Source organism: Prionailurus bengalensis, chromosome A1, assembly GCF_016509475.1.
Source record: "Prionailurus bengalensis isolate Pbe53 chromosome A1, Fcat_Pben_1.1_paternal_pri, whole genome shotgun sequence".
Classification (NCBI taxonomy): domain Eukaryota; kingdom Metazoa; phylum Chordata; class Mammalia; order Carnivora; family Felidae; genus Prionailurus; species Prionailurus bengalensis.
In genome coordinates this window covers 205841710-205856726 of record NC_057343.1, presented here as the reverse complement: position 1 = coordinate 205856726, position 15017 = coordinate 205841710, and the positions used below count along the sequence as shown (strand labels likewise).

Genomic DNA, 15017 nt, shown 5'->3' with positions numbered 1-15017 from the left:
TCATAATAAAAAGCACAGTTTGAACTTCTATTGCAAAAAATTAACTTGGTAGAACTCAATGTAATGAACAGCTAAGGCAGACTGTCTCTTGCACAACCAAACCTGCCTACAGTGAAGAAATCATTTTCAGCAGTATATACTGATTTTCACGGGATTTCCTATTAACAAATGATTGGCAGATCTTGTGTTTCCAACCCCTAACTTACTATGATTAAGAAACCACTTTTGTCTCTATACGCACTGACTTTCACAGCATAATAAACAGGAACACAGCTAAATCTTGACTTACAGAAGTTGCTAGGATGAAGAAATTATTTTCCCCTATCAACTCTGACAGGACTTAGTAAGTGGGGAGAGGGTACTTCCTATGGCAAATGCAGCACTGCTAGGATTAAAAAAACATTTTTGCCTCACACATTGACTTCTACGGGCTTAATGATGCAAACATACTTAAGGCAGAACACCCCAGAACTGACTCCAAATCAGAAATCTCTTTAGCAAATATACACCGACTTCTAGAAAACTAATAATCAAAAACAGTATGTCTGAATTTTCTAGAACGTCCGACCAATGAGCAATTTTTGTATTCTGTTGATATTGACTTCTCCCAGATTTAGTAATAAAATGTACTTCCTATTGCAAACAAAACAAAACAACTGTTCTAATACTACCCCCAAAAAAGGTAGTTTTGCCAATATATCCCTACTTCTGTGGGACCTAATAACAAACATAGGCATGGCAGGTCATCGCATTTCTGAGAAACGCTACCATTGAAAAAGAAATGGCAGGCCTGATGAACAGGTACAGATTCCTTGCAAATCTGGACACATTCGGTCTGACATTGAGCTCACCTGATCTCAGATATACCAGAGACATGGGTTTATTCAGACTTATTACAACTGGAAATCTTAGGCTGAACTGAAGCGCCCACCTCATCTTACCCTGGTAAGTCGCTAAACCGGGAACCGGTCAGACATAGAAATCTGCAAGGCAGGATTAAATACTCATTTGCCAGAATCAACATGGACTTCCTTTGACTAAGAAGTTCCAGGCCTGGCTAAACCCTTGATTCGCCTAAAGCGGGATCTGCACCGCGGAGAAATCTCGTTGGCCGCTGTTCTCGGACTCGGCCAAGATTGGAAATCGCAGGCGCGACTACAGGGACCTGCTACAACAAGGAAATCCCACGCCCCGCTAATTCCAGGTGTGCTAGAAGGAAGAAATGCATGATGACGGTGAAACCTGGAGGGTTGGAGACCGAGACCCGACCAGCACAGGCAGTGATTGTTCCAGTGTCCGGATGGAGGCGTTCTGACGTCGCTGTCCTCTCTGCGAAAGAGCGAGCGCGGGCGCATCTCCACTAGCAAAGGGCCAAAGAGCAGCGGCGGTCTGGACGCTAGCCGCCGAGCAGCCACCAAGACACAGAATGAATGCTCCGGGGAACTAGGGAAACTGCACCTGTCAAATGGCCAGATCGGGACAATTAGAGAAATGCAAACTGGGGGAGACGAGCGGTGCTGCCTACGACAAACACCCGCACCGCGAAGTCACGTAATAGGGGCCGTCACTGAGAAACAGTGCAGGCCGGGTCGTGGGCGGTGCTGCCACAGAGCCTGTGCACAATCCGGGCTGTGACAGACAAACCGCCGGCTCCGAGCTACTGGCCAAAGTGGCAAGGGGACGGCCGGGAAGGGCGACCACCGGAAGGCCGGCCCAGGCCTTCCTGGGCAGAGGAAGGGACGGCACCCAACGACCCTGAACTTTGGGCGGAGTTCAAGTGGTGGCGCGAAATCCCAGAGTTATCTGGTGGGCGCTGCTTGCGAAAGTGGTGACGAGAAACAGGCTGCTGGGTACCGGCGCAGAGCTGCCCCCCCAGGAACACCTGGCTGGGCTCATGCACAGGTGCTGCGCCTTGACCCCCCCCACCCCGATTTCCCGGCTGCCAGCGGGGCCGGGAACGGAACACCCCGGAAAGCGAAAGGATGGGCGACACCGGCGAAACACACCCAGTTCCGCGCCAAGCAGAGCCACCTCCACCGGGAAAGCGCCAGCCGGGCTCTGCCAGAAACTGTGACCGCACATCATGGGCCATGCACCTAGTGGAGGGGAGGCTGACACCTGCCAACGCTGGAAGGAGCAAGGGCCAGCAGAGAGCACTGATCAGTGCAGGGGCCCGAGAGTTGGTCTCAGGGAAGGGAGATGTGCCTTCCCAATCCCCTGCTTGGATGGGTACTCCCAGGGGAAATAAGGAGAAACTGGGGCTGAGATCCCTCAACGGAGCTGCCTGAGCGACCTGCAGTTCCCTAGAAGGAGTGGTGCTGGGACACTCCCTGTGCCAGCACAGCAAATGGCTGTGGTGGAGCCAAAGATGAACATCCCTCCTCCCAGAGCAACTGTGGTGCCGGGAGGAACCAGCGGTTCTGAGCATTCTGGCAGCTCTAGTGGGAAACCCTTGGTTCTGAATCGGGGTTGCTGTAGCCCATAAACTAGCACCGGGTGCTACTCTTGAAAAGTGGTACAAGCACTACCGCTTCCACTGTCCGTTCCCAAATCAAAAGCACTGGGTGGAAGGAAATCGTCGTTTTGTTGTTTGTTTTGTTTCGTTTGTGGCAGAAGCAGTCCCCACTCCCTCCCCAGTAACACCCTACCCATCTAATGTTTCCTTGTTTGGGAATACACAGGCAAAGCCCTGCTGGGAGTTATGGAGACTCAGGGTTCCTGGCCACTTAATCTCTGGACAACCAGCTTCTAAACTTAGGAGCCTAAAACTAGATTCTGTCAGCCGCAGCACCCTTCTGCTGGCCCTCCACTTCCACATAATAGCCCTCTACCTCCTCTGACCTTCCCCAGCTTGATTCCACTACCAACCTTGTCCCTTTCCCTAACCACCAGGCCTAGCAGCCACTCCAGGTTCTACCCCAGGAATTGGCGACTCCCTGGGGCTTGTTCCACCTTCCCAGGACAATTTCCTCTATGCCACTCTGGTAGTCCAGTGGGACAATAAAATTTCAGTCTTTTTTTTTTTTTTTTTTTTGCCCCTATTAGATACCAGGGCCCAGGTCACTGTCATTCCATGAAATCCCTCTCAGTTCCCAAAAGGAAAGTCCTTATCCTTATAGGGAATTGCTGACAAAACAATCAAAGGTGTATAAACCCATTGGGATGTAGCTATTGGGACCATTCACTTCAAATGGCCTCCTCTGGTGGTGGCCCCCTGGCGCTTTCTTTCCTTACTATAAGCATGGATGCCTTGACAGGATGCCATGCTCTTGTTCTTCCTAACTGGCCTGCCAAATGGATGCCTTGACCACTCCTCTCTAGTCAAGACAGTTAACACTCCCCAGTACGACTTAAACAAAGCACTGAAGGCCTATCCCATTATTAAAGATATGCTTCAGCCAAGAGTCATGGGGGGCCTGGGTGACTCAGTCGGTTAAGTGGACTCTTGCTTTCCACTCAGGTCATGATCTCAAGGGTTCATAAGTTCCAGCCCCATATCCGGCTCTGCATGGTTGCTTGAGATTCTCTCTTTCTCTCCCCCCTCCTCCACGTATGCACACACACTCTCTCTCTCAAAAATAATATATAAACTTTTTTTTTAAATTTTTAATTTTTTAAATATTTTTTAAAATTTTATTTATTTTTTTAAACTTACATCCAAATTAGTTAGCATATAGTGAAACAATGATTTCAGGAGTAGATTCCTTAGTGCCCCTTACCCATTTAGCCCATCCCCCTCCCACCACCCCTCCAGTAACCCTCAGTTTGTTCTCCATATTTATGAGTCTCTTCTGTTTTGTCCCCCTCCCTGTTTTTGTATTCTTTTTGTTTCCCTTCGCTTATGTTCATCTGTTTTGTCTCTTAAAGTCCTCATATGAGTGAAGCCATATGATTTTTGTCTTTCTCTGACTAATTTCACTTAGCATAATACCCTCCAGTTCCGTCCACATAGCTGCAAATGGCAAGATTTTATTCTTTTTGATTGCCGAGTCATACTCCATTGTGTATATATATACCACATCTTCTTTATCCATTCATCCATCGATGGCCATTTGGGCTCTTTCCATACTTTGGCTATTGTTGATAGTGCTGCTATAAACACGGGGGTGCATGTGTCCCTTCGAAACAGCACACCTGTGTCCCTTGGATAAAAGCCTGGTAGTGCAATTGCTGGGTGGTAGGGTAGGTCTATTTTTAGTTTTTTGAGGAACCTCCATACTGTTTTCCAGAGTGGCTGCACCAGCTTGCATTCCCAATCTTTATTTATTTTTGAGAGAGAGACAGAGTGTGAGCAGGGGAGGAGCAGAGAGAGAGGGAGACACAGAATCTGAAGCAGGCTCCAGGCCCTGAGCTGTCAGCACAGAGCCTAACGCGGGGCTCGAACTCACAAACCGTGAGATCCTGACCTGAGGCGAACTTGGACACTTAACCAACTGAGCCACCCAGGCGCCCCTAAACTTTTTAAATTTAAAAAAAAAGTCATTATTCCCAAAGCTCCCCCCTTTCAAAAGCCCCACAGGCTGGTATTAAGCCAACCACTAATGCATGACACCTCACCGTTGACTATCTATCCAAACCTCACTGCTTAGGTTCCCTGATTTAGGCTCCAATTCCTAATATTATAGAACTGATTATAGGACATACAACAGGCCCAAAGAACATCCTTCACAGTCACTGACCTAGCTAGTATGTTCTGTTTTGTTCCCACTGTGTACGAGTCCCAGGCCCAATTTTCTTTCACTTTTTAAAGGACTCAGTATACATTTTCTTAACTCCCACTGGGATATTTTTAAACAGTCCTGCAATTGCACATCACCTCTGCTAGCAGGTTTGATAGGACGTAAGTACCTTACAATTGGAAAGATGCCATATGGGCATTATATTGATGACATTATATGAGGACAAAATGATATAATTCCCTCTGAGGAGGCAGTACAGGCATATTTGCACATCCTCACAGACACATTTACACAGGCCCAGTTTTATCTGTCAAGTTTCTAGGCATCATCTAGTCCTTTCATTGCAGAAAAACTAAAAGTTACCCAGATATGTTAATGCTATCTGGGAAAACTGAAAAAAGAATATGCTTCTAGAAATTATGAAATGTATTTATAAATTTGCAAATTTAAAGAATGCTGCTATAACACTCAGTTCACAATTGCTTACTTAGTTTTCACTAGAAATTAAGGTGATTTAAATAATATATGCAATTCAAACTACTGGAAATAATAAGGGAAGCATCTTCATGTGCCAAAAAAGTAGGATGTGTTTCAATAAGAGAAGATGTGAGGAAAGGAGGTACATTTTTTTCTTAAGGGAAAAGAAAGTGATTTTGTCTCCAAGTGAGGGTGTTTAAAGAGGAAAAACAGGAAAAAAATGGAATGCAGAAAAGAAAGTTTGTAGAAGGATTATAGATAAGGAATTTTAATGTTTAATTTATTTTTAGAGCAAGAGACAGAGCTTGAGTGGGGTAGGAGCAGAGAGAGAGGGAGACACAGAATCTGAAGCAGGCTCCAGGCTCTCAGCTGTCAGCACCGTAGGAAAGGAATCTTTGAAAAGGAGTTGTAATGTGTAGTCAAACTAAGATTAAAATTAATTTACTTAAAAATGAGTTTTAATATCAAAAGTAAGCTGGTGCGAAATTAAAATTTTGTTTTCTCTCTGTTAAAAGGACAGTTTTCGGGGCGCCTGGGTGGCGCAGTCGGTTGAGCGTCTGACTTCAGCCAGGTCACGATCTCGCGGTCCGTGAGTTCGAGCCCCGCGTCAGGCTCTGGGCTGATGGCTCAGAGCCTGGAGCCTGTTTCCGATTCTGTGTCTCCCACTCTCTCTGCCCCTCCCCCGTTCATGCTCTGTCTCTCTCTGTCCCAAAAATAAATAAACGTTGAAAAAAAAAATTCTTAAAAAAAAAAAATAAAAGGACAGTTTTCTTGGGATTTATTGTATGATTATGATATACTGTGTAAAGTTTCTTTACCTTTTATATGATAAATTACTTTTATTACATTATATTTGGTAGTCACACTCAATCAACAAGGTCAACAGAAACTTGTAAATATTGTGCTAAATAACACACTCTATGTACATACATTTTCAGTACAGTAACGTTAAAATACTCCATTTCTTTTATTCATATACCTTTGCAAAGTGAAGAATAAATAAAGATACAAACACAGAGGGGCACCTGGGTGGCTCACTCAGTTAAGTAGCCAACTCTTGATTTCAGCTCAGGTCATGCTCTCATAGTTCTTGAGATCAAGTCCTGAGCCCTGCGCTGTCAGCACAGAGCCAGTTTGCAATTCTCTCTCTCCCTCTCTCTCTGCCCTTCCCCACTCTCAAAATAAATAAATAAACATTAGAAAAAAAAGATACAAACACAGAAAAACGTCTTATCTTGAGCTGGTAAGAGTAACAGAAGTTACAATTATATTTATTGATAAGCCAATGATTGACCCTGACACTGGCAACACATAACTAAAAAGTAGCCCTTGTTCAGAAAAGTGTGGTAGACGGTTCATGGAAGTGATACCGTGTGGTCTCCACAGTGGTCTACTTGAGGTGATTTTTTTTTTTTTAATGGCTAAACTGGATTACTAACTCATAATAAAATGTAACTAGTCAAATTTAAACCATGATCAAAATGGGTCTACACAGGCCTTTCAAATTCTGCTGGTCACAGGCAGGAGGGGACTGCTTGTTGCACATTGTGTACACCTGCCTGTGACTTTCAATATGTTCTTCAAATTTGCTCTGATTATAGTTGGGAGGGAACATTAATTCGCAGAGGGGACCCTTCTTGTGAACATCAAAGCTGGAATCAAAGCAAAAGCCTGTCCTGCGCCCATGTGCCCATGTAAATGCTGACTTGGAGGGTCAGGAGCAGTGGGCACACTCTCATCTTCTTTCTTGTCCTCAGATCTTCTAAACCATCAGGCCGACTAAGGTATCTGGCAGGCTGGTTGCAAAGACCATCATCTTCAGTCCTCAAGTGGGCTCTCACAGGTACCCTTCGGATTTCATCTGGGTAAAAAGCACCATCTGTGGGGTGCCTGGGTGGCTCTGTTAAGAGTCAGATTTCTGCTCAGGGCATGATCTCAGGGGTTCCTGAGTTGGAGCCCTGCACGTGCTCCATGATGCCAGCACAGAGCCTGCTTTGGATCCCCTGTTTCTCCTCTCTCTCTGCCCTCCCCCACTTGCTCTCTCTCTCTCAAACATAAAATACATTTTTTTTAAAAAAAAGCACCATCTGCTCCATCTCTGGTTTCCTGTGTTGCACAAGGATTAACATATTGCAGAACGGGTTGTATATTCAGCACTGCAGCAACATGACCATTTTGCTCTGAGCATATGTTGAGACACTGTGAAATCTTCTGAGAACCCTGGAAATTCTGACCTTCCGTTTCCTTTCTGCTTGATTTTCTAGAGTTCTTTCAAGTTCCTTGCTCCTGGAAAGGTTTTCCAAATGTGAAGTTAGACCATCTATTTCCTTGTCTCTCTCTCAAGTTTGTCATTGTCCTGTACTTCAACCACTGCTGGTTTTACATTTCCAGCAATCTTCACTTGTTCTTTCTATTTTGACTCCACTTTTGCAAGTTCATCAGCATATTTATTACATTTTGTTTTCTCATCCTGCAAGAGTAGTTTACATTTATTATATTTTTGTCTTGTCAGCAATGTCCTTGGTCATTTCACAGACTTGCCCCTTTGTTACAAGGGCAGAAACTGTCTCAGCTGCAGACAGTGATGGCTTTTACATCTACAGTAGAGCCAGCAGTAGCTGGGTCTGTGTTTATTGAGGCATCCTTTACTTTCTGCCGATTCCCAATTTTCACGGTGAATACGCTGTTGCTACTGGCTGATTGGTCTGAAAGTGTATTTATTTGTTTTGGGCCCCTCTGGCATTCCTTGAATTATCTTTGTAATTAATGATCTGCTGCCATCTGAAGATGATGTTTCAAATCTTCCACTTCTCTTTTCATATCGTGCACCCATGTATCAGTCTCTTCCTGATCTCTTTTCACAGCATTTAGTTGATGTCCTGCCACTGCATCAGCTACCTGCTTTTTGACTTTCTCACTTTCCAGCTGTGCAGCATGCAGCTCTGCCATTGTTTGATCTCCCACATTCACAGCATCACTATGTTCTTTGGCCAGAAAGACCATTTCTTGCCCAGTTGCCTGAATCTGTTCCTCTGCTTTACAAAGTTGCTCCTTTAAAAGCAAACAAACAAACCACACACACGCACACACACCGTATCTTCCTTACTTGAGGTTATAAACAAGAAAGCCCTTTGCAGATTTTCCTTTTTAGCCAAACAGAACTGCAGCCTTCCAATATCTTCTTGTCAATAAGTAATCATGCTTTTTTTCTTGTTTTTTTTTTTTAATTTAAGTAATCTCTATACCCAACATGGGGCTCAAACTCACAACCCAGAGATCAAGAGGTGCATGTTCCCCTGGCTGAGTCAGCCAGGAGCCTGACTAATCATGCTTTCTTTGTTCCTATCTAAATTCTTTAACGTCTGGACCTCTGACACGGCTTGGTATTTTATATTTCAGTATTCTTCAAAGGTACCTTAATAAAGTTCCTTCTCATCCTTTTCCATCTTCAACTAATGTTCCAGTTGTTCTCTTTCATATCATGCCTTCCTGAGTTTGTCCTTTAAACTGCCTCATGCAAAAAAAATAAAAATAAAAAAATAGACTGCCTCATGCAGTTTCTTTTCAATTGCTTTCTGTGTCACTGACACAATATCTTCCTCAAGCTGGAGAGCTTTGCATGTAACATCACTGTATCTCTTCTTAAACCCTTCATTTTCCATTTCTAACTTTGTGATACTTCAACAAGACCCTCTTGCTCAGATTGCAATTAGTTGGTCACATCTTTCTTTCTCATGGTTACCTTCTCTTTGCATTCTTCCAACTTGTTCTGCAAGTTGTGCTGGTTCTTTTTCCAGAACATCAATGAAATGTAAGAGTTCTTTTTCTTTCATGGTTTTCTCAATTTTCAACTCGAGAAGGCCAACTTTTGTGGTCACCACTAACATGTCAGAATTTCCTTCCTCTTCCACAGTAAGTAACTCTTCAGCTGGAGAAGTTCTCAACTGGAAAGGTGTACTTGCTCCACGAATTTCACCCTAATGGGTAACATAACAGAACTAATAAAATGCTCCATCATCATTTGGAAGGCAATATTCTTGAAATGCAAATACACAATTAACGGTGGTTCCTTCTACATAATGTTCAGGCATACAAGGCCATAACAATGTGTGATAATCACAAGCAGTACTCCATCCGACCTTGAATATATCAACCCAATCTTTTGGATGTGGATGGACATATGGAGTTACGGTGCAATGACATTCCAGGTGTGAATTAGGAAGATAATTCTTGGGCACATATTTTCTTTAATGTTTATTTATTTCTGAGACAGAGAGAGACAGAGCATGAGTGGGGGAGGGGCAGAGAGAGAGGGAGACACAGAATCCAAAGCAGGCTCCAGGCTCTGAGCTGTCAGCACAGAGCCCAACGTGGGGCTCAAACTCACAGACCGTGAGATCATGACCTGAGTTGAAGTCAGACGCTCAACCGACTGAGCCACCCAGGCGCCCCTCTTGGGCACATATTGAAAGATGACATGGGCAAAGTTAGAAGTCTGCAAGGGGACTTGTTGAAAAGATGTCATTGTGAATCCTTCAAGGGGCTCTAGGACAGAGGGAGCATTAGAGAGCCTCTGAGCCTATACCACCATCAGCCTTTGACCTCTTCCACCTCACTGCCTTGCTCCACCAACTGGCTATACTCCCCAAGTTTCTTTACCTTTCAACTATTAGGTTTCATAATCATCTGTGGTCCTAAGTAGAAAAGGGCTTTAAAACTTTTTTTAAAATATTTTTTACAAATTTCCCAAAGTCAAATTGTAAATGAAGTCTTTTTGACCTACAATATTTCAAAGTATTTGCCAAACTAATTAGGCTTATTTGATACGTATATTTCATGGGAAGTATTGTCAAATAATACTAAGCCTTCTTTACGTTGTATTTGTAAGATTGTGTATTTGTAAGATGTAGAGGAAGTCCATTCTCTTTCTGCAAGAAATGGGCCCACACTGCCAGACTTTTGCCATCTTGATGTGTTTATGACATGGCAATGTTTTGCTCCTGAATCAGAGAAATTAAGATGGGTGAACAATTGGAGTATTACTCGGCAATCAAAAAGAAGGAAATCTTGCCATTTGCAATTACATGGATGGAACTGGATGGTATTATGCTAAGTGAAATTAGAGAAAGACAAAAATCATATGGCTTCACTCATATGAGGACTTTAAGAGACAAAACAGATACATAAGGGAAGGGAAACAAAAAGAATATAAAAACAGGGAGGGGGACAAAACAGAAGAGACTCAAAAATATTGAGAACAAACTGAGGGTTACTGGAGGGGTGATGGGAGGAGGGATGGGCTAAATGGGTAAGGGGCACTAAGGAATCTACTCCTGAAATCATTGTTGCACTATATGCTAAATAATGTGGATGTAAGCTTTAAAAAATAAAGGATAAAATTTAAAAAAAAGAGATGGGTAAACAATGGTTGTAAATTAAATGAACACTCAGGGATATGGGAAACCCAAGACACTTGCTTGGTTCCTCCTACCTCCCTCGAAAACCCCATTTTTTGCTTTTTGCATTCCTTCACCATCCTAAATGACCCAACTTATGAATAAACATTGTGTGAAAAGCTTCAATAAAGTTGCAAAAAAAATTTTTACCAGCAATGTCTGATTTCCATCTAGGTCCATAATCCTATAAAACTGGTTTTGTTCCCAGAGGCTTCAGACCTCCTTCTGGACCCTTTGAACACCTACAGCTAGACTTCATTCAACTGCCACTCATTATTGGTTATGAATATGTTCTTGTTATTGTATGTGGTTTTCCAGAAGGGTTGAAGTTTTCTCCTGCTACAAGGCTGATGTCCTCATGGCAGCAAGGAAACTGTAAGAAATTGCGTTTCCCACCTGGTATACCTTTCCCAATCTCCAGCGACAGAAGAACCCACCTTCACCAGGAAAATCAAGGAACCTGGATGAAAACCTTGCAAACTTCTTGGAATTATCATTGTCCCTATCATCCTCAATCTTCAGTAAGGCTGAGAGAACTAATGGGATCCTCTAACTTTAAACTAAACTTGCCAAAACAACTGTACTTTCCTGACCGAAGGTATTGCTTTTGATTTTGCTGACTATTCATGGTATCCCTCTTGGGAAACACAAACTCATTCCACATGAGATAGTCACCAGGAGACCAATGTCTATGGGTATACAACTTTCTCCTGATCCTTTATTATCTCATGCTAATATGACTGGCTTCTTAAGTCTTCAATGTCTTATGGTAAAGCCTATCATCAACAGGTTAAAGAAGCCTCTCCAGACTCCAATTCAAAGGATCTTGTTGGTCATAGTGGGGAGATCGATGATTGGGTATTCTGGAAATAGCATTAGAGAAAACAGTGTTTGAGCCTCATTGAAAAGGACCTTACCAAGTGCTCCTGACCACTGACACTGCTGCAAAATTGGAAGGCATTGAGCCTTGAGTACACATGTAACAACTGAAGAAGGATCCACCTGATATCTGGTGGTTTACAGACACTGGAGAACTCTGAAACAAATTGACAGGGAAGAGAAGTAGCTGGCATTGAGGTAAACTGCTTCTGCCCAAGACAATGGATCAAGACTTCATACTTTAAATATGAAATAGGTTCTCCCTCTTTTCCTTTTCTTTACTTTGGCATTGGCCTGGAAAGATAATGCCTCATTCGTAGCTCCCAGGCCATTGCTAAGGGAGGTAACCTTCCAGATTGCTGGATTTGTCATCAAAGATTCTGATCTTTCCATGATGCTAAAGATCCTCTAGTCTTCCATGTGACCAATTTATCTTCTTTTCCTCCTGTCCCTGTAAAATACAATCAATCACCTCTAGAAGTCTCTTACTTTGTTCAACTTTTATGGCCAGAGCATCCAATACCTTCTTTTTACCTTTTTCCAATAATAAATGTATTTACCAGTGTGTGAGCCAGCCTAACACCATCTTGAACAAATCTACCTTGGTGACCATTCCATGACCTGAAGCCTTCTTGAACATAGCATCCTCCCCATTTTTTTTTCTGTTTAAGCACACCCTAAAGTACAGTTTTAGGGCATAACATCCTTGATATGTTCTGGAGATATGAATGTAATTTTCAAACACTTCCTCCTAGATGGTCCCCAGAACATACTCTCCAGCCTTTGAGACTATATTTAACATGCCTGCACTCTCTATACCATCTGGCAAAAAAGGGAGTGCATCAGCATTGGGTAGAAGAACATCAAGCTGCCTTTGACCGAGCTAAGGTAGTAGCTGCTCAAGCACAGGCTTTAGGGCACCTTTCCCTGGTATACCCCGACCTTAGATGTGACTGCTACACCAGATAAGGTAAACTGGGCTTGATGGAAGGAACAGCATGGGAAGTTAACTCCATTTAGCTTTTGGTCACAACTCTGGAAGGGAGCAGAGAGCTGAAATTCTCCTATTGAACAAGTGTTGAGTACATAAGGTCCTTTAACAAGGGGAGCCCTTAATGACCATCCCTCTGATAAATGCCTGGACCAGTTTGCCTATAAAGGGGTGGACAGATGGTATATTTGCAAGAATGGCATCTGCAGTAGCACAAGCCTCTAAGATGCTTACTTACAACAAAGGAGTGTTCTCTCCACTAGTCCATCGGGAGCTGAATTACATGCTAACTTTGGGCAGCAGAATGTGAAATCTTTAATGCCCCCCCCCAGCCTCCTATGGAGAGACCCCATAACACATAAAGAAAGGCAAACACCATATTCCTAAAGAAGCTTGCTATACAGATGGGTTTATTAGAGGGAATCCTAGTACTGGACTACAGTAGCGATCTAGCCCCAGACTGATACTATCCAGTTTGAGACTTGGAATAGGCTAAAAGCAGCCAATGGGCTGAATTGAGAACTGCCTGGATGGTATATATACATGCACCTTGGCTCCTTACCCTCTGCATGGACACTTGGGCTGTCTATAGGGGCTTGACAACACAGGTGGCCCAATGGGCTAGGGACCCACAGAAATCATTATAAGTAGCAGAAATATGGAAAGATATATAGGAAAGGATACAGGACTCTGCTGCCTCCTATACTGATTTCCACGTCTCGGAGCATAGGCCTCCCTCACCCCCTGAGAATATTGAGACAGATCCCTTAGCAAAGATCAGGGCCCTTACCCCCATACAAAGTTTAGAATTGGTTGCAGGGGTTCATAAGCACAGTGAGCATCTCAGTACAAGGGTGGGATGGAGCATAGTGAAGTGCTGTACTGACCTCCTAGCAGCTGTTAGCAACTGCCTGATCTCTTACAGTCTGAGACCTAGGAAGGTTCCACACACCGCACAATCCTCCTGGGATCCAACCAGTTTTAGACTGGCAAATTGATTGTATTGGTCTTCTACCCACAAGTCAAGAAAAAAAGCACATCCGAACTTGTGGTGATACAGCTTCTGGGCTCACACAAGCCACCCCTGCAAAAGAGCTAATCAAAATGCCAACATCAATGGCCTCGAACAACTTTGTGTCATGTATGGATAACCTCAAAGGATACATAGTGATAGGACATATATTTCACTGGACACAGGACTGGGCTCATGAACAGGACATACATGGACAGTTTCATCTAACCTATAATCAACAAGCTGCTGGACTCACTGCAAGGAAGAATGACATTCTCAAAGCTCAACTCAGAGCCCTCTTACAGTGGCACATCTTGCCAGAAGCCATGACCTTGTTAAATTTGACAGCCTGTGCGGGGCGCCTGGGTGGCTCAGTCGGTTAAGCGGCTGACTTCGACTCAGGTCATGATCTCGCGGTCCGTGAGTTCGAGCCCCGCGTCGGGCTCTGTGCTGACAGCTCGGAACCTGGAGCCTGTTTCAGATTCTGTCTCCCTCTCTCTGACCCTCCCCCGTTCATGCTCTGTCTCTCTCTGTCTCAAAAATAAATAAACGTTAAAAAAAAAAATTAAAAAAAAAATTTGACAGCCTGTGGCCACACCCCAAACCCACGGTTAGGTACCAAAACCAGCATGCCTTCTGGAAAATGAGGCCTGAAGCACTGGTTCCTGAGCTCAAAGCAGGCCAGAAACAACTGTATTCTGTGCTCCTCAGCCCATTCTCCCTGGGGGAGGGGACGCTTGAATGGGGCTTGGAATGGCAACTTCCCCCAAGTTGAACAGGCTGTTTCTTGCCAGAGTGTGAGAAATATCCTGGAGGGCTAAAGTGGTCCCTGTTGATCCTGCTGGAGTTGGGGCCAAAACAGTCAACATATACGTATTCCACACAGGCATCAATACCACAAAGCACGATATGGCTGATTACCTGACATGCTTGTTTGCACCACCTTTAATTTTACACGGACAGGCTGACTCTTTGGCCTTAGGCAACGTGTCTGGTGTGTCCCTCCTGCTCATGCACCTCAGACTCCCTCTGTCCTCACGACAAAGAGTGAAGCCACTAGCATCATACTGAGGGAGAGGGTTTTCCCAGACAGTACCCACTAAGCATTTATTCTTTTGTCCTTAGCCTGCTGCTCCTCTCTCATGCTAGTGAAGGAAACCCTTTTCTGCAGTGGGCATAGACCTACAGAGATGGTTTACAGTGGGATTCATGCTAGCAATGAGGTTTGCTCCCTTTTTCAGGGGTTTCTTTTACTGCTGCTGTCTGTACTGCTGCTGTGGTTTAAGCCCTCAATTTGAACGCCGTCTGGCAAAAACACCTACCTCCAAAAGCCCCTCCATGATGGCTCAGGGAATATGGCGGAAGAGGTGGGTGTGTGAGGTCGCAAGAACTGGATTTGAGGGGTGGAGTGTCTGAGCCAGACGAACACCATCTTGGATAAATCTGCCATGATGATCGTTCTGCGACCTGAAGACTTCTTCAGCACAGCAACACACCCCTTATTTTTTCTGTTTGTTTAACTG

The 15017-nt window shown here is 44.0% G+C and overlaps 2 pseudogenes; both read right to left on the bottom strand.

The window, feature by feature from the left end:
- Positions 1-7171: 7171 nt before the first annotated feature.
- On the bottom strand, positions 7172-8446 carry LOC122480033 (annotated as a pseudogene).
- LOC122494140 lies at positions 7834-9451 on the bottom strand (annotated as a pseudogene).
- Positions 9452-15017: the final 5566 nt, after the last annotated feature.